The sequence below is a fragment of the Equus quagga genome, chromosome 7, assembly GCF_021613505.1.
Source record: "Equus quagga isolate Etosha38 chromosome 7, UCLA_HA_Equagga_1.0, whole genome shotgun sequence".
NCBI classification, from domain to species: domain Eukaryota; kingdom Metazoa; phylum Chordata; class Mammalia; order Perissodactyla; family Equidae; genus Equus; species Equus quagga.
The window spans coordinates 12,941,805-12,966,368 of NC_060273.1; positions in this window are offsets into that span (position 1 = coordinate 12,941,805).

The following is a 24,564-nucleotide window of genomic DNA, read 5'->3' on the forward strand; positions in this document are numbered from 1 at the left end:
TCAGCTCCGTTCGTTATCTGACAGCTTCTCCATTTCTAGGCTGTTTCCTTTTTTTTTTTTCCTTTGTCAAGACTCTAGTTAAAATATGATAGAGAGTTTTTTATTTTCCAAATCAAAATACAGATAGGGTGCCAGGTGGCAAACACCCTGTCTGTTTCTGTTGTGGAAGCTTCTGACCGTCAGAGGTGGATGGTTTAAGCAGCAAGGTGTTTCCCCGGCGGGCGTGAGGGGCCTGACGGGACGGAAGCCGGAAACAAACCAGATTCCTCGAGCGAACATCCGTTACGCATGAGCTGCTATCAGCGTGGAAACAGCGTCCACGGATCCACATTCTGGGAATCTCTGTGTGCCTGTGCGTGTGCACCTACTGTGTGTGTGCACCTACTGTGTGCCAGGGGCTGATGTAAGTGGTGACGGGTTACCCCAGATATGAGTTTGCTAGGGCCGTCACAACAAACACCACAGACTGGGGGGCCTTGAACAACAGCAATTTATTTTCTCGCAAGTCTGGAGGCTGGAAGTCCAAGATCCAGGGGTCGGCAGGGCTGGTTTCTTCTGAGGCCTCTCTCCTTGGCTTGCAGACGGCCGCCTCCTTGCCGGGTCCTCACCTGGTCTTCCCTTTGTGTGCGTGCACCCCTGGTTTCTGTGTCCTCATCTCTTATAAGGTCACCAGTCAGACTGTCTTAGGGCCCAGCCCAACACCCTCATTTTAGCTCCCCTTTTTAAAGGCCCTGCATCAAATACATCACATTCTGAGATACTGGGGGTTGGGCTCCAGCATATGAATTTGAGGGGGACGTAACTCAGTCCACAGCACCACGGGTGGCTGGAGAGAGAGCGCCATTCCACCCCTGACCGTGCTGGGCACTGGCCGGCCTTGAACAGGCCCATGGCTCCCATACTCTCCCTCGTGGAGGGCCGCCTGCTTACGGCTCATCTGAGCTTTTTCTCTTCCTCTAACCCCCGAGTCACCGTCTTCCCCAGCACTACGGAAAGAGATAGTAAGTCTGTGTTGTCACATAGTGGTGAGGAGTGTGGGCTGTGAGTTTAACTCTTGACTCTACCCCTCATTAGCTGAATGATCCTGGCCAAGTCATTTCACTTCCCCAAGCCTCAGTTTCCCCTTCTGTAGGTTGGAGGTTAATACAAGTCCCTCCCGCGTTGTGGAGAGGCACACTGCATTAAGCGCTCACCGAATGCCCGCCACTATTAACGGGATTACTTTGATCTCAAGGGACAGAAACTCATTGCAAGCAGTTTAGGCCATAAAAGGGGAATCTCAACCTTCATAATCAAATCTAGGAAGGAGAGGGGCGCAGGTGAGCAGCAGGGGCAACTGAAACCACGCCACAAGCCATTCCCCATGCCTCTCGTGTCCGTTTCCATCACGGTGCTTATGTCTTTTTTCCAGATTGCTTTTCCATACTTGGCGAGAACCCTGGATCCAACAGCCTCTCCTGTTTCATAATAGAAGAGACCTTCTCGTGTGGTTGATGTGAAAAATCCCGGGGAAGGGCGCTGACTGGCTCAGCTGGGGTCACGTGGCCACCCACGTAGCCAGGTCAGGGGCTAAAGGGCAGGTCCCGTCAAAGCTTCTTAGGTGGAGCCTGGGATGCTCGGTCGACAAGAATAGTGGATGCCTCCCCTGTCAGCCAAGTGTTCTCTGCACTGTGTTGGGCCTTGGTAGGAATTCAACAAATTCTCCCTTTTTTATTTCATTCTGACCCTCATGCTCACTTTCTGTTATACAGATGAGTATTCTGGAAAAGAATGTCAGCACCATGGAGGTGCTGAGTAGCTGAGTAGCGAGGAAAATCACCCCTTCCGGGGCGTTGGGTAGGAATGGTGGCTTAGGGCGGATGAGAGGCCACAGGAAGGAAACTCAAGTCGACCAGATCCATCCCTTCCTGAAGACAAGACACATTCCAGGCAACGATTCCCATGTACGTTTGGAGAGCTGATTGGAAATAGGTATTGAGAGTCTCAGCAATTGTTCACGCACGTTGACCCGTTGGGTTTACTTCTGGAGTGTCGAGGGCTGGGGAGAGTCTGAGATATCACCCCAACCCCACGTGCCAGCTAGCAAGTTTTCCTGCCTCAGTCTCACGGGTGTGGGCAGAGGACACGAGACTCCTGGGTCAGAGACAAAGGACTTTGTTGTCCATCGCACAGCAGGAAGCACGTGATCCTGGTCCCCTTGACCCCCGAGTCCCTCACGGGTGACGTGGGGGTGGACTCAAGTGGATGCTCTGTGTGTGGTGGTTTTGTGCTGAGAGCTCCTGAGTTGAGGAATCCCTATCTTTTCATAAAGGGGCTGCCCCACCTTTGCCCCGGAGGGAGGCATCCTCTTTACAATGCTGGTCTGCAAACATACCTGCCTCCTGCTCTGTTATCTCTCTCTTCCCGTGTGTCAGCTACACAAACATCACGGTCAAGATAGTCTGGAACAAAAGCTGATACGAGATGTGCAGAAATGTGAGAGAGGCATGGAGAATTGGCTCCCAAGAAAGCGAAGCTTTCCTAAGGAAAATATATCTGAAACATAAGAAAAATTGATTCGTAAACAGCTCACAGGTCCAACATCAGGTGGGAGGTTAAGCAGACTCCTGTTGGAAATATTCTGCTGTTTTTAAAAACGTTCTGGAGATCTTGGAAAGGCAAGTGGAAATGCTCAACTTAAAATATAAAGTGAAAAGTTCGGGCTACAAAATTGAATATATGTTTTTGTTAACGCTGTAGAACAATCTATTATGGAAAACAATGGGGAAGGGAATTTGCTAAAATCTTGGTAGTCTTACTCTGGGCAGTCAGCCCACAGGCAAATTTTTTTTCCTTTTGCGTTTTTAAATTTTTTCGATTTTCTATAATGAACATGCATTACTTTTATAATAGGAAAAAAATCCCCAAGATAAAGTATTTCTGAAAGCAGTGCCCAGCATTCACAATTTGGCAAAAACAAGGGAAGAAAAGATGAAATAAGCAGGAAAAAAAAAAGGTTCCATTAAATTAGATGTCCAATTAAGTGATTTGCTTGGCTGCAAAGTATCTTTTTAAAAGATGATTAGTTCTGGGCAAGTCAAGTGATTCAGCAGCATGTTCTCACGGGGCAATTAAAGTAATTCACGTTTGACGTGCCGGAGTGTTGTGGTGATGGGGAAACTTTCCCGGACGGCAGGTGAAGCTGGGCTGGTTGTGTTTTATTTTTCTTCCTCGAAGTTGTTCTGATTGGAGAAGTTAAGCCATTTCCTTGACAAGCCATCTAGCTGGGTCTGTTGAAAGGGCTGGTGGATGGGAGCGTAGAATTTTCCTTTGACTATAGGAAGGTGTGTTGGGGAGAGAATGCAAGGATCAACGGTAACAACATTAACAAGGTTTATTATAGTATCAACAATATAAATGGTATCAACAGTGATCGTATGACACGTATTTTGAGTATTTATACTAAGCACTTTGTCTATCTGTTAATTTCTGCAGTGATCCTATGCAATAGATATGATTGAGGTCTCCTTGTTACAGATGAGGAAACTGAGGGCCAGAGAGGTTAGGCGACTTGTCCAAGGTCACACAGCCAGTAAATGATGTTGCTGGAATCTGAATGCAGTCAGTCCGAGCCTAGAGCCCTTTTTCCTATGCTCCTGGACTGAAGTGCTAGAGTAAACAATAATGTTTTATAACTTTCTCAGTACTTTCCTGGATAAGGCAATCTGACTTTCCCCCTGAGGCAAGCAGGGTGTATTGTATTGGCTCCATTTGAGAGAGAAAAAAGTGGAAGCACAAAATGGATTAGGAATTTCCCTAGGCCACATAGTGAAAGAGTAGGAAAATTCCATTTTTAAGATAGCAGGGCTTTCACATCCATGCGGTTTGTAAATTTTAATTGATAATGCCTTTTATATTCCATGAAGTTGGATGAGAGGTGAGGTGGCATGTTAGCCAAACTCTTTCAGTTACATCTTGCTATTGTTCCATGAAACTTCAAAGCCTACAAATAGACCTGGAGTTCAGGCATGGCTAGATCCAGGTGCTTGAATGATGGATGTCCTTTGGAACCTCTCTAATCTCTAGCTCTCCACTCTATTTTCATCCACGTTGGCTTCATTCTCAGGCAGTCTCTTTCCTATGTCATCAGTAGCTCTTGACTTACCTGTTACCAGCTTCGTAACCCCAGGCGAAAAAGAACTTGTCATTCCCAAGAGACTTGGCAGAAGCCCTGGGGCTGACTCTCACTGGACCATAACAGTCAGGTGTCCATCTCTGAACCAACGTTTGTGACTATGGAAGTAGAAGACGGTGATCGGTCAGTCCTGGTCATGCACTCACCCTTAGTGCCAGCGATGGTGTCAGTCTTACCCAAACTATATGCCCGAACAATGCAAGAAAGACTGTTGCCCAAGAGAAAACAGAAATGCTGTTACCAGCAAAGGAGAGTGGATGCTGATTGGAAAAAGTAATGTTTGTGTCTGCAGCCGGTCAAAAGTCTTAGAAAGAAACCTACCTAGCGAATCAGAAGAGCTGGTGTCTGTTCCCCGCTCTGCCACAAGATGGCTGTGTGACTGTCGTCTGTTACTCACCCTCTCTGGGCTTCTGTTTCCTTATCTGTAAAATAAAAGGGGCTGGCCCAGAGGTCTGGGGTTCAGTCTTCTTTCTGAGGTTTCTGGGCGTCTGGTCCCGTGATTGCAGGCAGCGGGCACTCGACAGGCAGGGTGGTCTCCCTGCCCCCTTGGAGCTCTGCTCTAGAAGTTTGGCTTGTGTTGCGTGTCAGAGATGATTGCTCTCAGTGTGGGGAGAAGCCCTTTTATTGAACAGGTATGGAGACCAGTGGTTGAAATCGGATGCCTGTGAGCTTCCGCCAGGCTCGTGCCTGGGGGTCTGAGATCGGGGCGTGTGGCCTCATCGTGACTCCCGGTCACAATGTCTCAGCTGCTCCAGCACCAAGGAGCAGCGTCCCCAGCAGCACATTCAGTCGGCAGATGGTAAGCGGCCGTCGGTCAATTATGCGGAAATTTTTGCTGCTGATCTCAATCTAAAGGGTAATTTATTCAGTTGTGGTTGTCTCAGTCCGAGGGAGAGAGGAAGGAAGGGGAGAAGTTAGGGAGGCGGGACGGCTGGCATTTACGGACCCCTTAATAGCTGGTTTAATCTCCCCTCATCCCCGAGGAGGCAGGTGACGGTGTCTTCATGGTGCAGACGAGCCACCTGAGCGAAGACGTCAAATTCATGCCTGTTCTTGATACGCGTTCGGCAGGTGTCTGTTGAGCCCCCTCTCTGTGCCAGGTACTGTTCTAGGCGCTGACGACACAGGGGTGACAAGGCAGACCCATTCCTGCGCTTACAGAGCTCGCGTGATAGCTGGCGAGACAAACGATAAATACGTGAGTACGTAGGAATTTTCAAGAGTAACAAGTGTTCTGAATAAATCGACCCTGGCAGCACCGTGAGGGAGAGTGTCTGAAGTGGGGCGTGCTCTGGACGGGGGAATGGGGTTGGGCATCTGGGAGGCTTTGAGCTGAGACTTGAATGATGGGAAGCAAGCGGCTGGGCAGTGAGGTGGGGAAGGATGTCCAGGCAGAGGGCAGAGTAAGTACAAAGGCCCTGAGGCAGGAATAGTTATAGGACAGAAAGAAGGGCAGCGTGGCTGGAGGACCATGAGTGCAAAACGGTACTAAGCAATGATATTTGGAGACCTGGGTAAGTCACATGACTCTGGGAGGCCAAGGTAAGGGGGATTAAGAGGAGGTTATCATTCTTCTTCTTCTCCTTTTTTTTTTTTTGGTGAGGAAGATTGGCCCTGAGCTAACATCTGTGCTAATCTTCCTCTATTTTTTACATGGGATGCCACCACAGCGTGGCTTGATAAGTGGTGCTAGGTCCACGCCCAGGAACCGAACCTGCAAACCCCGGGCCGCAGAAGGGGAGTGCATGAACTTAACCACTACGCCACTGCGCCAGCCCCTCATTCTTCTTTTTATTATTATTATTTTAACAGTTTTTTTGAGGTATAACGTACACACTGTAACTTTCATCCAGGGTAAGTGTCCAATTCAACGATTGTTCGTTGTTGATGTATTGTTGTGCGCCCATCATTGAAGTCCGGCTTTAGAACGTTCCATCACCCCCAAATTCCCCTGTGTCCACAGCCATCGTGATTCCTTTAATTGTGCTTATGTTTTGCCTTTATGTCCTGGAGCCAATTATTATAACAAAAGAATAAATGCTTTTTTTCAAGCTTTATTGCGCTATCATTGATATGTAACGGTGTATAAGTTTCAGGTCAGCAGCATGATGATTTGATATATTTTATATATTGCAAAATATGCAAGTCTCCTCAGTAGAGGACATGGAAGATTAGCACAGTGGGGCTGGCTAACCCCTCCACCACCTTACAAATGACCATTTCTTCTCTGTGGTGAGAACACTTAAGATCTACTCTCTTAGCAGCTTTCAAGTGTGTCATACAGCATGGTTAATGACAGTCGCCCTGCTGTACGTCGGATCCCCAGATCTTATTCCTCTTGTAACTGGAAGTCTGGGCTCGGTGACCAACATCTCTCAATTTTCCCCAGCACTCAGCCCCTGGCAACCACCCTTCTAATCTCTGTTTCTGTGAATTCAGGAGGAATCCTCTCTGACTGAGAGGAGGGTCAGCCCTTTTTTGTTCTATTCAGGCCTTCGACTGATTAGATGAGGCCCACCCACATTCGGGAGGACAATCTGCTCTACTCTGTCTACTGATTCCCATGTGAAGCTCATCCAGAAACAGGCTCACAGACACATCCAGCATAATGCTCACCAAACATCTGGGCCCCCCATGGCCCAGTCAAGTGGACACATAACATTAACTCTCACTGGGAGAGATGAAGAAGGGAATTTAAACTGATACAGAATGTGGTCATGAGCAAGCTGCTTCTTTGTACACCTGGGGCTCAATCCGTCTGGTGGGCTCTGGTTGATGGTCATCTCAAAGGGTCCCACCCCAGTGGTGAGGAAACTGAGGTATTCGTCTTCTGTCTCCCATCTGACGTTGCCTGAAGGATGCTCCTGGGGACTTCTATTCCTAGCACTTCTTGCTTCCGCCAAGAACAAGCCCTCAGGTGCGGAGTCTTGGGTGCTGGCCCCGGGATGTCTTCTGCTTGCATGGGGATGTCGAGAGCCCGACGGACACAGGTGGGGCATTGCCCGTGTCTGCTGTGATGGGCAAATGGTAGGTGCCTGGCCAACCACAGGGCCCCGTCCATCTAGCAATGTTGGCCGGGGGGTGGGGGCGGCACACGGCCTCAGCAGGCTCCATCAGGACCTTCACCTGGGATTAATTTCCTGTGGTTCCTAAACAGGAAGGCTGTGAACATGGAGCCGGCAGCATCCACACGTCCTCCTCTGTGGAGAGAGATGGAGAGTAAGGCTGAGCAGAGAGAGACGGGAAACGGGGGGAGAGAGAGAGGGCGTCTCGGTGGCGGTGAGTTCTATTTCTGGTCCCTGGAGCTCTGGTTGCTGCTCCCCGCTCTGTAAACCACCGCAGCTGGAGAAACCAATGTATTCCTTTCTGGATCAATTTAGCCGGTGTTGGGTTTCTGGGCACGCAGTCAAGAGCCCTTCCAAACAGGGATGGCGGGCGGAGGCGGGCGATGAGAGGGAGAGTGGATTGACAGCGAGATTGCCCCGGGCCTGCGAGCTTTCTCTGCTTATTAGCTCCCCGTGCCTGAGACTCGAGGAGCTGGAAGGAAGATGAGTTTATGGGGCAAATCTGTAACCGACCATTAACTGGAACAGCGCGTCTAAGTCCGACCAATCGTGAGGTCTTAAAGAAACAGCGATAAAGAAAGCATTTTTCGTTTCGGCACTTAATTAGCCATTCTTGTCCCTCCTGACTGTTAGTTTTATGAGTCTGGCTTCTAGGATAAGATTTTATTGTCCTCAAGTACGAATTAAGCCCAAACAAGGACTCTTCCCCATGTTTCTGCTTCCTCTATTTAAATTTATTCTTTGTAGGGTGACATGAAGGACGGCATTAAATGTCATGTGTAAGGACTGTACGTATTTTAAAAAGAGAGAAGCCAGCGTTTATCGTTGTGCTCTCTCTTCTAAACACTATGGGAACTCACGTGAATTAAAAAAAATAATGCTGTTGCTTGTTGCCTTAAATAAAAGGTTTATCTGAAGTGCTCTGAGAACAGGTACTCTAAAATAGGCAGTGATGAAAAATAATAGTAGGTGTCTTTTGTTGAAAATCTAATAGTCCCCTGTGAGGTCCTTAACATTCAGCATCTCCAATCACCCCGAGAAGCTTTGAGGATGGTTGGTCCCTAATTTCCATGTGGGGAAATGGTGGCTCAGAGAAGATTTAACCAAAGTCTCAAAGATAGAAAAGAAAGAACTGGGAGCCCATTGGCATGAAGACCCTTTGAACCCCCCACATCTATGTTCTTCCCACTCGCAAAGGGTGTGCTGTGTGCATGCGGGGATGGCAGAGGTGGTGGTGTCTGTGATGTGTGTTTCAGTGCTAGACATTGTGTTGGGTCCTGCACAGAGAAGGCACCCACCAGTACTTTTGTTCCGTGAATTTAGAATGTGTGGGTACCTGAAACCTCACGAGACTGAGGGGGCTTTTCTCTCTCCACTACGTCCGAGCAAAGCGTTTGTTAGGTCAAGTCATTATATTTGTGTCCTCATGGAAACTGTGTTTGTGTCCCTATAGAAAACAAGGATGCTTGTTTATTTCTCTCTTGAAGTTCCAGGCAAAATAAAGAGCCTTGCTGACATCTACCGTAAATCCTCTTTTGTAACAAGGCAGAGCGGAAATAAATCTATAAGAAGAGATGAACACTGTCTTGCATTTGCACAGCACTTTCCAGTTTGGAGAACATTTGCACAGCACTTTCCAGTTTAGAGAGCATTTGCACAGCACTTTCTAGTTTGGAGAACATTTGCACAGCACTTTCCAGTTTAGAGAACATTTGCACAGCACTTTCCAGTTTAGAGAGCATTTTTCACAGCACTTTACAGTTTGGAGAGCATTTGCTAACTGTGTCCCTTTTGCTCCTCCCAACAGGCCTGGGAGGCTGGAAGGAGAGGTCCTGTCTTACCCATTTTATTGGGGGGGGGGAATTGAAGGTTTGGCGAGGTGGGGTGACTTGTCCCGAGGTGACACAACAGTTAGGCGCCCAAACCAGAATTGGAGCAGAGCACATCTGATGCACAGTTCGCACTTCCGGAACAAGATTTTGGATCGGGGTAAAGCTGTCTTCGGAAAAACAACTGTTTTCCAGGCATTTATAGCCCACTTTAGCAGCACTCAACTGCCTGCCTCTGTTTGGGATGCTAATTTCGGAGACGCCTTCTCTCTCAAATAATCCAAGGGTACGTGTGTGGATGCTCCTCGCTTTGAAATCCTCCTGTGCTTTGAACTAACGGGGTTGTAAAATGTGCTCCAGAGTTTATGCCTCCCCCGTTCAGCCAGATTTCTCCCGTCATTCCACGTTCTCAGGGCCACCTCTCCCCCTGCTTCTTCTCGCCGATGTCCAGCAGGAAGGCACCAGGGGAGCCACCTATGGTTTCTCTCTTGGGTGTCGGAGCCCACCGTGGGCAGATGGAGAGAGAGAAGATCTGAGCCGGAAAGAGAAATTTTTAATTTCCTCCCGTTCTCTCCAGCTTAGGAAGTTTCACGCTGCCTGGAGGGGGCGTACCCATTGTATTTTATCTTTCTACCAAAACAACAATAAAAAACAAGGTAAGACTCTGTGTTTAACTGGAGTAATTTGCCGTTCTCTGAACGGGGAGCAGCCACACCAGAAATGGGTGGCCAATTCCTGGGGCTCAGGATGAGGAGGCAGAGAGCTGGTGCCAGCTTTACCGCTGATAACAAAGTTATCCACGTTCACGATAGAGAATGTGGAATCTAGGGAAATTTTAAGAAGAAAAATGTGAAGTTTTATCAATGTCTTATCAGCCGTTGGGCCGGCTGGTCAGAAGTCATTACAATTCTAGACATTCATTGCTTAGTGAGAATTAATTTATCCTAAGCTTTTTCCGTGATGATGACGGCTAATATTTATTGAACGATTTCTCTGTGCTGAGTCCAGGCTGAGAGTTTTACATAATATGATCGCATGTGTACTTTTATTTTCGCTATTTTCTAGGTGAAGAAATAGACTCAGAGAGGTTAGGAACTTGCTCAAGGTCACACAGCAAATGGGTAGGGGAGCTAGAGTTTGGGTTCAGACAGTCAGACTTAGAGTCTAGAATCTTCATCACTTTACCATCCATGTGTTGTTCAAAGGATAACATGATTCGCTTTCACTGGGCGTTCCCCCTTCCAAATACCCACTATTGGAGTATGCGCCTTATTCTCTTTGCTGCTCCCAACACTAGGAACACGGGCGACCGCCTTTGCCTGTGATCTTTAGAATTAAGAGCACGCTGCCTCTCTGAAGGTGGACCGGATGCTTAAAAAACCAGCTGGAAAGTCATCTGTGCCCGAGTCGGGTGAAAATGGTAGATGTTGAAGCTTGTTACTAAAATTTTTATTGAATTGAAATTTCTTATAGTAGTGAGATTGATTTTCTTGTGTGATTCTGGAGGGCAGTTAGCCCAGAGCCGTAGTTTTCAAACTTTGAGCAAACTTCCCTAAGAGGAAAGGAGGAATTTCGACTCTGCAGAGCATGGCCTGAAACAGCCTCTCCCAGATAGACAGTGTCTTTGAAGGTTTGCGTTTTGTCTTAGGTGTTTGTGAATTCTGCATTCGATGCCCTGCTCCGTCTGTTCTAAATTACTTATGGAGTAAAGTCTGTTGACGCTCCAGGAAGATGGTCACGATTGTGCACGTTTGTACATTAGCTTTGTATGTTCCGGAGACACAGTAGGGTTCCCCGGGTGCCTGCACCCCAGTTTGAGCACCAGGGTTCTTTTAGAGGGAGTCACAAACTCTGATCTGGGGTGCTGGTGGTCTCTGAGTTCATTCCCTCTCTCTCGCTCCATTTATGTGTGTGTGTATCTTTCAAATTCCAACGTTTCGAATAAGAAATATACTTTAAAGTTCAAAAATGAAATAATATAAAGAGAACAGTGAGAATTCTCTCTCCTGTCTCTGTTGCCCGTCTCCCCACTCCTCCCCTGAGGCAGCCAGCATCCCAGACTGGCCCCCAGTGACCTCTGCCTCCTGGCATCCACACCCTCGTGTCGTCCCCTCCCCGCTGGGACAGGGTCGGTCTCGACGGCCGAACGGACACTGCGGAAATGACGGCATGTCACTTCCGAGATTAACTCATCAATTTTCCGTCTTGGGCTCTCTCTTTCTTGACTGCCCTGTTGTGAGAACCCTCAGGCACCCTAGGGAGGGGCCTATGTGGCAAGGCGTCGAGGGCCCCAGCTCGTAGTCCGTGGGGAACTGCGACCTCCCAATAGCCACAGGAGCGAGCCTGGAAGCTTGCCTCGCAGCCCCAGACACCCCTCAGATGCCTGTGGTCCTGGCTGACGTCTGACCTGCGGCTGCCTGGGAGGCCCTGAGCCCGGACGAGCCAGCTCTGCTGCCTGTGGGTGCCAGATGCACAGACACGGGGAGAATAAATGCTTGTTGCTTTACGCTGCAGTGTTTGGGGTAATTTATTATACAGCAATAGATACCTAATACATCCCGACCTCAAGAGTTTCTTACGTTCTTTCTAGAATTTATGTGTGTGATGCAAGCAAATATAAATACAAATTCTTCCTTTCCCCTTTACTTAAAGCACGGTCTGCTGCACATACTGTGCTATATCTGCCTTTCTCAATACGATGTTTTGGGGAGATATTCGTACATAGAAATAGTACAGTCATGCATCGCTTAACGACGGGGACACGTTCTGAGAAATGCGTCGTTAGGTGATCCCGTCGTTATGCAAACATGTAGCGTGTACTGACACACACCTAGATGGAACAGCCCGCTACACACCTAGGCTACATGCTACTAATCTTATGGGACCACCATCGTACACACGGCCTGTCATTGACTGCAATGTCATTATGTGGGTGACTGTATGGAGAAATCGTCCCTGTCATTTTTTACAGCTGTATAGTATTCCACCAAATGTCTGTATCATAACTTGTTTAGCCAGTCCCTGTTGACAGCGTTTCCAATGTTCTGATATTACAATGTTTTGTGAGTAATCTTGTACCTGTACGTACAAGTGTGTTGGTTGCATCCATTTCTAGAGGTAAAATTACGGGTCACAGGGTATGTGCATTTGTGATTTTCATATTAAGACCCCCTCCACAGGGAATGTACCAAGTTGCATGCTTTCCACCCATTGTGCCCACCAGTGTCTGGGAGCCCCGTCTCCCCAGATGGGAAGGGATGTCTGGTTGGGCTTGAACTGATGCAAAAATGGAATTCTTCAGTTCCTAGGAGCTGACGAGCTGCACCTTCAAGGATTCTATTTTACTTAGGATGAAGGCAGCCTTCCAAATTAAAGTGTTTTCAAAATCTGGCATTTATAAACGAAACTGGCGAACACTTTGAGCTTGCTGAGGACGCAACTTCCGTTTCTTTGAAGGCTGGCTGCCACCGAGAGTTTCTCGATGACCGCGCGTGCAGAAAGTGGGACTGAGGAGGGCACACGGCCATTGGAGTCTCCTTTCTTGTGGAAAGGGGCTGCCTGCATGTGAACACTCGAGAAATGTCGCTCTGGAGGACTCCAGAAGTATTTTCAACAACGGCAGTGTCATCGGAATAAGTAGGTACCTTCCCAAGGTGACAGTGCTTTACCGCCTTTCCTTGTTTATAAGAAGGTACCCTTGATTGTAGCTGGATCACTCATTTGATAACAGCTCTTCAGGGAGAAAAGAAACACGACGTTAAACGCTCGCGTTGATCGTAGGACGAATCCGTTTTGGAAATGATGAAATGTGAGAAAATGTGCAGCTTAGATTCACGGAAATGCCGTTGCTCAATTCAACTCTGTTCAGTTCCACCCAGTTGAGTGCAAACCTCTGTCAGGGGCCTCTCCCTTACCTCTCTCTCTCCTTTTGTTTTTAATTTCATACTGGAAGGGAGTAATTAAGTCAGTCCAGATCTGAGGACAATTGTGTGATGGGGCAGAGTGAGTCTGTGCCAGAATCAGATAGTCCTGGGTTTGAATGCTGGCTTTTGCCACTTAATTCCTGGGAGATCCTGGACAGATTACTTAGTTCGCTGATATTTTTTTTTTTTTTTTTTTGCTGAGGAAGATTTGCTCTGAGTTAACATCTGTGCCAGTATTCCTCTATTTTGTACATGGGTTGCTGCCACAGCCTGGCCACCAGTGAGTTATGTAGGTCTGCGCCTGGGAACAGAACCTGGGCTGCTGATGCAGAGTGCACCAAACTTAACCACTAGGTCACGGGGCCAGCTCCAGTTCACTGATTTTTGAGCCTTGATGTTCTCATCTGTAAAGTAGGGATATTAATACCTGTTTCAAAAGGTTTGTATTATTTGGGATGCTTGTGGTTGCAAGTGCCAGAAGTCCAACTTACGGTATCTTAGAGGCAAAGGCGGAATTTGTTGGGAGGGGATTGGAATAGCTCACAGAACAAGAGGCCACAGACAGGCAGGATGGCCACCGGGCCCTGGAAAACTGGTTCCAGGATTGGAGCATCTCTAGGACTGTCTCTGCATCTCTTGTGTAGAACAGCATCCGTCCTCCGTGAGGCAAATCTAATGTTTTGCCTCTTATTGATTCAGTGACGGGAATGAGACGGATCCAGTGTCTTGGTCCCAAGGTCCAAATCCCAAGGGAAGAACCCTTTGGCCCAGCTTGGGTGACGTGTCCATCCCTGGGTCAAGTACCTCATATCAAATGTCCATGATATAGCCAGCACAAGGTACATGCTCAATAAATGGCCAGTGTTCATCAAAATGATGATAGGAGACACTGATGACTAACATTCATTGAGTGCTTTTCCCCTGTCAGGTACTATATCAGGCACCTTATGTGCATATCTCATCAATAAAGCTTGTGCACGTCTACTTCTCATCACCAGGAAATCCTCTCCCGTCCCAGATCCATTTAAAGATCCACAAACCATTGCCGACTTCCTGAGGGCTCAGCGCACACGGAGAAGGAGGGGAGCTCGATTATCAGGTTTCTCGCCCAGAGATGAGTGAGTTTCTGTTTCCTGTGTGTGAAGGAGGGACTGTGACATGGGACGATGCTAAACGCTTAAAAGCTATTGCCACCCCTGCCCCTTGGAAGTGAAGGGGCCACAGTGAGTTACAAATGTGTTTGCTGCGTTTTGAGCGAAGAGAAGAGAGCCCACACGTCTCACCCATGTTGTCTGCCTGGGGCCCAGATTTCTGGCGTGGATATGACTTCTTGGCTCTCTTGAGCCCTGAGGCTGCTTCAAAGTCAGGAAGCCTCAAGAATTCCGGGCTCTGTGATTACTCTGGGCTTTGGAGAGTAGTTTCCCTTATGAGCAAATTAACAGGGCAACCTTGTACAGATGCTGGTCGCTGATGCTGGAGGCGGCGCGAAGGTGTTAACTCTCCAAAGAGCTGTGGCCCTTCTGGGGCTGGAGATCCTGGATGAAGGGGATTTTCGGAGTCTGCCTTCTCTCTGGGTATTTCGCTTTTGCCCCTCCAGACCCCACTCTCCCCCCCCTCTCTCCTGCTCTGTGCCCCAGGAGGCTGACCTCCCTGGACAGCATCCCCCAGGCTCCCTCCCCCTCTTGTGGCTGGTTGGGTTTGGCCAATGGAGGGTCCTCATGGGATATTAGAGGCTGGAGGAGAGGGAGGCTGGGTATTTATTCCTCTGGCTCCTCCTGGTTGAGTTGCTGTGGGTTGGCCGCCTCTTTCTACCAAAGGCTGCAGCTTCTGCCAGGCGGCTCTCTCCAACCGCTATAGCTACTCTCCTGGGGTTCCATGACTGTTCCCGCTCCTCTCCCCTCCAGGCCTGGGGGTGGGGATGGCTCCTCACTGTTGCCAGTTCTGGGGTCCCACAACATTCCTTTCTGGGCACCCCCAATTCTTGCTCACATCTCTGTACACAGCCCTTTATCAACCCCTCTCCATTACCCATCTGAGGATGCCTTGGGTTTCCCGCTATGATCCCCATTGAGACGATAGCCCAGAAAGGGGAGTCAGCTCATTTAACTTCCTCCCTCGTTTATTCATTCATCAAATGTCCCACGAACTCCTACTGTGCGCCAGGACTAGTTCTGGGGCTTTAAAGACTGAGGTATGATTTCTTGTCTGCGTCTCCAAATTCTCAGTTTTTCACCCCAGAAAATGAATCTAAAGGAAAAATAGAATCTTCTGAGAGAAGTGATGAAAGACGAGCCTCGGAAAAGGGCCCCCAAACGGGGTCGCTCCGGAGGCCGGTGTAGCAGCGGCTCCACCGAGGGCAGGTGTCAGGCACTGGCTGGTCTGCAGGCCACAGTGGTCCCTGCAGAGAATCATGGGAACGCCTCAGGCCCTGCGTTCCTGCATCCTGAGTCAAGTGCCAGGAGAAGTCATCTGATTGGCTGGGCCCGGCCACATGCTCAGTCACATGCGCAGTGACCAGCTGTCCTGATTTTCCTGGGACCATAACGGTTTTAGCACTGAAAATCCTGCATTCCACAAAACCCCTCATTCCCCTGGTTGTGGGAAGAGACTCTGTCAATGGAATTTCTGAAGACTGCACACAATGAGGGGTTAGAAGGACCTTTGGGGCAGAATTCGGATATTTTTGGGAAATAAGTTGACCAGAATGATGGGGCATTAATTAACCAAAGAATTAATTCATGTATGCAATAAATATTTACTGAGGCAACTATTATGTGCCTGACTCTATTGTAGGACTGTATATAGAATGATAAATACCATGTGTTCCCCACTCTCACAGAGCTTATTGAGTTGAACATTAAGCATAGTCAAACAAATAAATGTATAATTGCAAATTGTGATAAGTGCTATGAGAAACTAGCATTGGAGCCATGAGAATGTATAGATCATAGGGCATATCTGCCTTGGTTGGGGGCTGGTCAGGGTGGCCTTGCAGAGGAAGCGACTATTAAGGTGACACCTAAAGTATGAAGGGGAATTAGCCCAATGATGGCTGGCTGGAGGAGGGGTGCAGAAAGCCTGAGGCCTAGTAGCCGGAATCAGAGATAAGGCAGCTCCTTGCAGCTCTGGTCCTGAAGAGTCCTCCTAGGCCCTCCCCAGTCCGGCCACCACCTGCCACTGAGGCCAGCAGGGTGAATTGTGTTGGCAGCGTCCCACGCAAGGAGAGAACAACTTGGAATCCACCTGCATTTGTTAGTGAGTAATAGAAAATTCAAATGGCTTAAACCGGCCATTTAGGGAATTATTATCTTGCATAAAAAGGAATTGGAGGGTGACTCCAGAGTTGGTTTATTCACTAGTTCAGTTACATCATCAGAGGCCTGGGCTCTGCTGTCTTTCTGCTCTGACTTACAGAGTGTGACCTTTGTCCCAATCTTTCCCTCTAATGGTCACAAAGTGGCTGCCACAGCTCCAAACATCACACCCTCACACAACAACATCCAAAAACCAGAGGAGAAATGTGTCTTCCTTGTATCTCTTTCCCACAGTGAGCAGAAACTTCCCCAAAGCTCCCAGCACACTTGCCGTCAGCTCTCATTGGTCAGACTTGGTCACACACCTCTTCCTGAAGCAATCACTAGAAAGGGCATCAGTAAATCGAGATTTACTCCTGGAGGCTCAGGGACGACATCACTTCTCTTGAATCATGTGGCTGCAGTACCTGAAACATTGGGGTTCCCTTAGCAAGGAAGAAGGGGCTCTTTCTTAGATAAGCAATAGTAGCGTCTGCTGAAGTGTTGGAAAAGCTTGTGGGGTGTGGTGAGTGATGAGACTGGAGACTGGGAAGGTTCCAGAATATGGCATCCTGATGAAGCTGGCAGGACCCGGGGATCTCACGGGTGACTCTCCTGATGTCATAAAGTCAATCGGTGGCAGAGGAATGGAGGTGCCTCCCTGGAGTCATTTTCTCCAGAAAACGTTTCTGCTGAGACTGGGGACCTCTCGCTGTAGTGACACTTTCGTGGACCCAGCGACATCAGCCTCCTCCGTCAGCGACAGATCCTAGAACGGGGCCGTCCTTGGGGTTCACACCTGTGAGGTGCTCAGCAGTGTGCACAGCATTTCCGAGTCCATGGTCTCACGTGCCCTCCGCTTCCTCAGGAGGACACCGCGGTTCAGAAGGGAGAACGGACGTGCGGAGGTTCCCACCGCCGGAGAGTGGGAGCATCTGGACTCCGGCCCAGATCTCTGAGCCAAAGATTCTAGGATCCTGCTTTCCCACCTTCTGGATAACTCCGTATGGTCTACAGGCTGGGTCCTCATCGTGACGTATGAAAGGGATGAGTGAATGCCCAAAAAAGAAGGTTAAAAAAAGTTGTGCGAAGATAAAAACCCAGTTGGGACTCTCCTCGTGGACCCACGAATAAAGCTAGCTCTCAAACAGAGACGTGTGAGCTGCCAGCAGAGCCCGCTGGGCTTACGGGGGTGCGTCAGGCCCCTCCGACAACACCACGCATTTACCCTGCTGATGGATGACTTCATTCCTCCTCCCCAATGCATCACGGGTGGAGGCTATTTATGCAGATCAGAAGCCATTCCCCTACTTAATTTTGTCCTGGGATGTTTGTAACCATTTTATTTCCTACATTTCGGCTTGACACTGTTCTCTGGGGGGACCGTGGCATGGGACGCATTTCGATAAACAATGCTGAAGTGACAGATTTCGGCTTTAAATGAAATTGTGTTCCATAAAGTGGGAGACAAGGGCTTATAACTCACCGTCGGCTACAGACATTTCGGCGAAAATTATCTTTCATGCTTTGATCGCCACTGTATCATTTTCCTGAGTGGCCTCGCGCGCTCTATCAATCAAACCCACTGAAGAGGCAGGAGGATCACACTTAAAATCAAAAGCAAGTCAGAGATTCATCTGCCCAGGAGGAAGAGAAATGTGCTGCGAATCCTCGTTTCCATCTCCTATGATTACAGCTGAATTAGTTTTCAAAAACTCCAGAGAATGAGGTTTTCCGCTTCCCAACTTTCACATTATTATTATTATTTTTGAGAGGGGCGATATTCGATCAGTATAGAGGCAGACTGAAATGATTTAGCTGGAAAAGCGCAGCCTGGCCTTCCATCTAAATGCAGGTGTGGGCCTTTTGGTATGCCTGTGATGGGGATTTTTCATGTAGGAAGGGATGTTAAGAAGAAAGATGTTTTCTAACAAGAAAACATTTAGACAAGGAGGATAGGACCTTGCTCGCTCGTTCTCCCTTGCTTTCTCTGCAGACGGGGGAGGGGAGGGAGAGCCTGAAAGGAGAGGTGACCGGCTGGTCTCCTTTCTCTGGTCAAGGCGCTTTGCACAGCAGTCTCGTTTCATAGCCACATGGCGTGGGAAGCGGATAAGCCACAACCCTGGATTTTAGGTGGGGAAACCGAGGTCAAAAACCGTGCTCAAGGTCAGCTGAGCTGAGATGGGATCTGAAGTCTACATGATTTTGGAGAACGTGCTTTTAAGAGTTGGAGGAGGGTCATTGCTTGTTAATTGCCTGCCCCCTATCATCTCGGGGGCCTGGCTCTCTGGATGGAGGCACTTGAAAGCACTTGCTAAGGGTCAAGATCAATGTTCAGCAAAAACTCAGAGGGTAAACAATTTTGGCTTTTTGGGCCATGAGGTCTCTGTAGCAACTACTCCACTCTGCTCTTACAGCGTGAAAGCAGGTATAAACAATACGTAAGCAAATGAGGGTGGCGGTATACTGGTCAAACTTCACGTATGAACTCGGAAATTCGAATTTCATGTAATTTTCGCATCATGAAATCTTCTGATTTTGTCCAGCCATTTGAAATGTAAGAGCTGCTCTCAGCTTGCAGGCCGTGGGGAGACAGCTAGCAGGGATCCCACCTGAGGACCCCCGGTCCAAACAGCAGTTACCTTAGCCATCCTGCTAGTAGGTGCCAAGAACGATGGTGTCTCGAAGGTCTGGCTTGGTGCCTGGCACGCACGTCCTTTCTCCATGCGGGAAGGGTTTATTGGGAGACGGTTCATAGCCTTCTCTGCCTTTTAAGGAGAGCCCAGCCCTCGTCCTGGCTGGTTCCTGGGACTTTTGTGACATAAAGTCTGGGGACCAGAGAGAGCGGAGACAGCCGGGAGCTGGAGACAGATGGTCACCTTCATCTACTTGACGAGGATGGAGAGACACGGTGTTGGGGGAGGGACAAGAAAATGTCAGCTGTCTGGGGTCAGAGAGATCTTTTGGGGTCCATTCTCGGGAAACTGAGAAATGAGGAGAACCGGGGAGGCAGGATGGCGACTTGAGGAGTATCATCGGGAGTTAGGACTTGTCCTCTTGGTTTAAAAAAAAAAATCTGTGGTTTTGGTTGTCCTAACGATGGGATGTGGAGGAGCCACTCATGGTGGGAAATAATTTTGTTAGATATCCTGCCCAAAAAACCCGAATTCTGCTTGTTATTTGAACGGTCTGCCAGGCTCTCACAGGAGTTAGAAACCTATTTATGATTTTCTGAATCTAGGACCTTTTGTCTTACATACAAACCCTGAACGAACACTGAAGTTTCCAGAAACAGAGCTGCAGTGTAAGTTGAAAGAAGATGGTGCTTTGATTGGTGCGGAGCGCTCTCATGAAGGAGTTGCCATTTTGGAAAACCATGACACTGGCAGTAGCACCACGGGGACACACACCTGCTCGTTCCATGTTCGTGACTTTCCCATTCAGTTATTCTAGGCATGGGTCTGGGCATTCGACGACCTCATTCCATCTTTCCTGATAGAAACCCACATTATTTCACTGTAAGTTATTTCATTATCCATTCATTTCATTTCTCCTTTTGATCGTAATCAGGGCACCACAGTGATCGACTGTTAAAATAAGGGCAGGTCGGTTATATTATCAGTGCAGTTTCCTTTTAGGACGTTAAAGAAAGCTTTTCAAAATAGGAGCTAAACCATGAGACGTTGGACCCGGTGGAGCAGAGAACCCCTGCCTGGGGGTATTCTTTGGGTCGACCCGTGGGGGAACTGCTTTCGAATTCCCTTCTAGTTGCTGGAATATGTTTCTTTGAATGCAGAGACCGGGCCCCTGGTTATATTTGGGACACAAAAACATCTGCTCTAGGCACCGGATGGGGTGAAACAGACAGATGCTTCCTTCGGAGCAGCTGCTTCCTCACTTCCTGTTTTCCTTCTGTCTGCGGGGTGGGGCCAGGCTCCTTGACCTCCTGCGTCAATGCTGCTGGTTCTGGGCTGCATTTTTTTTTTTTTTTTTTGAGGAAGATCAGCCCTGAGCTAATATCTGCTGTCAATCCTCCTCTTTTTGTTGAGGAAGACTGGCCCTGAGCTAACATCCATGCCCATCTTCCTCTACTTTATATGCGGGACGCCTACCACAGCATGGCGTGCCAAGTAAGTGATGCCATGTCCGCACCTGGGATCCGAACAGGCGAACCCCGGGCTGCCGAAGTGGAACGTGTGCACTTAACCGCTGAGCCACCGGGCTGGGCTCCCTGGGCTGCATTTTTTAAGTGCTTTGAACTCTCCTTTTGCTCAGTTTGAAAAGAGCCTTTCCTTCCCGATCTAATTACAACCGGAGCTGACCATCAGCTCAGGCCACGCCCAGCCTGTCCCCTCTGAGGGGCCGAGACCCTTTTCCCTCCCTGGGAAGTGACCGTTGTCAATTTTCTCCTTTAGGCAGCCAGAACCATCCTTCCCGTTACACCGTGGGACCTTGATAAAACTAGCATCTCCAGCCCTTCCTTCTTTAGGTTGGGTTTTCTTCTCCAAAGGGCCCAGAGGTAATGTAAATAAAAGGTTGACTGGGCCAGGCTGGCATTTTACTCTGATAGAAAATTTCACTGGTGTTTTTTATTATTACAAAAGGGCCTTGTGGGTGAATCCTCCAATCACACTACCTGGAATCAAACTCTGCTTCCACCACTTACTAGAAGCTGTGTGACTTTGCATAAGTGGCTTAACCTCTCTGAGCATCACTTTCCTATTGTGAAAGGGTAGCGATAATATTATGAGGATTAAATTTTATAATGCATAGAATATGCTTGGCACCCAGGGCCCGGCATAAATTATCCACTCAATGAACATCAGCTTTATAATGGCAATTATTATTTATCAATAAACAAAACGTTTCCTTAAACTTTCTCAATTATTCAATCGAGCAAAGAACTCCTCTCTCATTTTTTTGTGTGCGAACCTAATATTCCCTGGTAAGTTTTTGCAAGTGACCGTGTGTTCTCAGAGATGTGATTCTGTTTGACTTTCTCATCTTCCCAATACCAGTAGTGGGCGCAGTTAGCACAGGAATGCCCATGTCTGTGAGGTGTGTTTCTTTCCCCATCCTGTTGCCTCCCAAGGTGGGCACTGGAAAGGAGAAATGTTGGAGGAAGGAGCAACCATCTATTCCTGTCTTAGTCCGTTTGGGCGGCTATAACGAAATACCATACGCTCGGCGGCCTTAGTAATAGACATGTATTTCTCACAGTTCTGAAGGCTGGGAGTCCAAGATCAAGCTGCCAGCAGATTCGGTGTTTGGGGAGAGCCCTCTTCCCGGGTTGCAGATGGCCATCTTGTCCTTGCGTCCTCACATGGTGGAGAGACAGAGGTCTCTGGTCTCTTCCTCTTCTTCAGAGGGCGCTAACTCATCACGGGGGCTCCAGCCCACGACGCCATCGAGTCGCTCCCTGAAGTCCCACCTCCGAATACCGTCACACTGGGCACTGGGGCTCCAGCGTGTGAACTCTGGGGAGACAGACATTCAGTCCACAGCCCTTCCTTTCCCCCAAATCCCCTAGATCCTCTCTGCCATGCTTGCGATCCTCACTGGGCGGGTGAGGAAATTGACTCGCGCGCCTGGAGCTGTCCACGGTGCACGGCTTACAACCGCCAGCTCCCCAAATAACAGCCTTCAGCCGCGGGCACAGAATTAACCGCCACATCGTACCCATCCAAGGAGTGTAACACTGTATTAATGATAAGTGGGGAGACCCAGCCTGACCTTAAGATGTGTCTGCGGTTGGGGTTCAGTTTCCTTTGATTCCCAGATCTGCCACTCCAGTGACATCCCCTCTCGGGCTCGGTGTCCACAGTCCCAAACAGGAATAATAATAGTGCCTTTTTACTGTGGAGAGGATTTCATGGCGGGATGCAGGTGAAATGCCTATTGAGAGCCTGATGCAGTTGTGTTGGATGCATGTTGGGCATTATTAGCTGAGATGCACAGGCAGCAGAGGTTTGGTTTTTGTTGGTGATAATCTTCCTGTCTGTTGTCACCCAGGGAGAATGCAGTCCTGAGAGGAGGAGACACAAGTCAGGGGGGTTCTGGGTTGGGGGATGTTTCCGTCTAACGTCTCAACAGTGGGTAAACCTGGGGGTCCTGTGAAAGCAAAAAGTGGATCTGAAGAAAGAGGAAAAGCTGCTTGGGGAAGCGGTCAAGGAGGAGAGAAGGGAAAAACCATTTCTGGAGGGCTCGGCAGGTGCCAAGCATTTTCCACTTCTTGTATCACTTAATTGCAAAACCATATGGCAAGACGGGTGATATTCTCCCCATTTTACAGACCGGAGAAAAGAGGGCAGCCAAGTTGATGAACTGGTTCAAAAGATCACAGCTCGAGACAGGTGGATCCAAAAGCAGAATCCATGGCTTCTCACGCTCCAAAGTCCACGTCTGTATATTGATGCAAACATCCCCTCCAGCTAGCCCAGTTGGGTAAACTGAGGCATGCGGTGACAAGGAAGGCTTAAGAAAGACACGTCACGGCTCCTCCTTAAAACATCTCTCCCTTTCCATTACCAGTTGCCACCTATAAACTCTTCCAAAACATAATAATGGTTTTGAATTTTCCTGTCATCTCGATTTGATATGAGAAATTTGGGATCTCCAAATTGATGGAGAAATCTGATTTTAAAGACACTGGAAGGCAAACATCTGTGAAACATCACAAGTACAGTGTCAACATCTGTTCCTGTGAAAGGAAATCGCTGAGCTTCTCAATTTACAGCCAATCAATCTTGGAGGCCAGGATGCTTGCAAATTTAAATGCATTGAAGCTATAGGAATGGCTAATTAATTTAGTTTGCATGCCTATAAGATTTTTCACTGTTTCCAGTTAAAAAAAAAAATCTTTTCTTGCATAGGGAATGTGTGCATATGGCAAGAAAATTAAGCAGTACCAAAAAAGTGTACCGTAGAAAGGAAATCTCATCCTAACCATCAGTTCCCCTTCTCCAATGGTCACAAATGTTGCTGGCTTCTTTGAAAACTTTCCAGAAGATACACTCTTTATATAGAAGAATGTATGTATATACAGTTGCCTTCCAGTTTTTAAAAATATAAATGGTAGCAGACTATATAGATTATTCTGCATCTTGACTTTTTTTTCCCTTAACAATGCATCTCTGTTAGGTATCTTTGTTGCATATCAGTACACACAGAGGTGCCTCCTTCTTTTTAACGGCTGTGTAGTATTCCAGTGTAGGGATAAGTACAAATGAGTTAACCACCTCCCTCATGATAAACATTCAGGATGTTTTCTACCATTTTCTACTACAACTTATGCTTGTATATACAGCTTGGTGCACATATATATGTTCATCTGTAGGAGAAATGGGGAGGTGAAATTGCTGGGCAAAGAGGATGTGCGTTTAAAATATTACGCCTTCTAGTTTAAAAGGAAAGTTTTCTTTTTTATCTTGGAGGGAGCGTCTCCTTCTTCAAGATGATCAGCTTGATGGAGCTTAGTGACTATTCAATGACAGCCTCCTCGCTCTGCCCCAGCTTCTTCAGGCCAGAGAGATGGAATGATGTCTGTTTGCTGCATCTTTGGGGCTTTTGACCGTACCATTGAGATCCTGCGCTCAAGGATAAATAAACTACCACGTGTCTATAGTTACCCTAGTCTGCAAGGTCTGATGTGTTTCTTTATCCTAAACTTCTTTATCCTACAGTTTCCTTTTTTCTCAGATCTACCCCTTTTACTTCAGCGTCAGAACACTCAATCTTGCCAAGTCAAGTAAACCCAGACTCTTCTGGTTTAAAATCTGGTCTCTTGGGTCAACAGTCCATTCAGGATTCTCAAGTCAACCTGCGTTTTAAATCTTAATCAGTTCAAGGTTTCTCATATGTTTCCCTTCCTGCTTTGGCCCTGGGCTTTGTGCCGAGTCCTGTGACACCTGGTGCTCTGTGTAGGACCACGGAGCCACCCCTTCCCCCAGCTTCCTGGAGGGCCGGCTGCCACCGCTCCAGCACTGAGTTGCGCCCCTGGCCGAAGGAAGCTGCCTAGTTCCGGGAAACCCTCCCTCCTCCCAAAGCCATGCCCATCCAGTGAATGATCCTCGAGGGTTCCCAAGGCCACGTCCCTTGCCCTGATTTGGGACACCTCTGAAGGGATGTCCGGTTTCAAGTCTCCCCGTGGGGCTGCCTCGGTGTCTGCAGCAACTGCTCCCCGCTTCCACTCCTCCTGCTGCCTGGGGCCACTTTCCTCGCCTCCTTACGGTAAACCTCCTGCACACAGACCTCCACCCCTGCATTTGTCTCCCTGAAAAC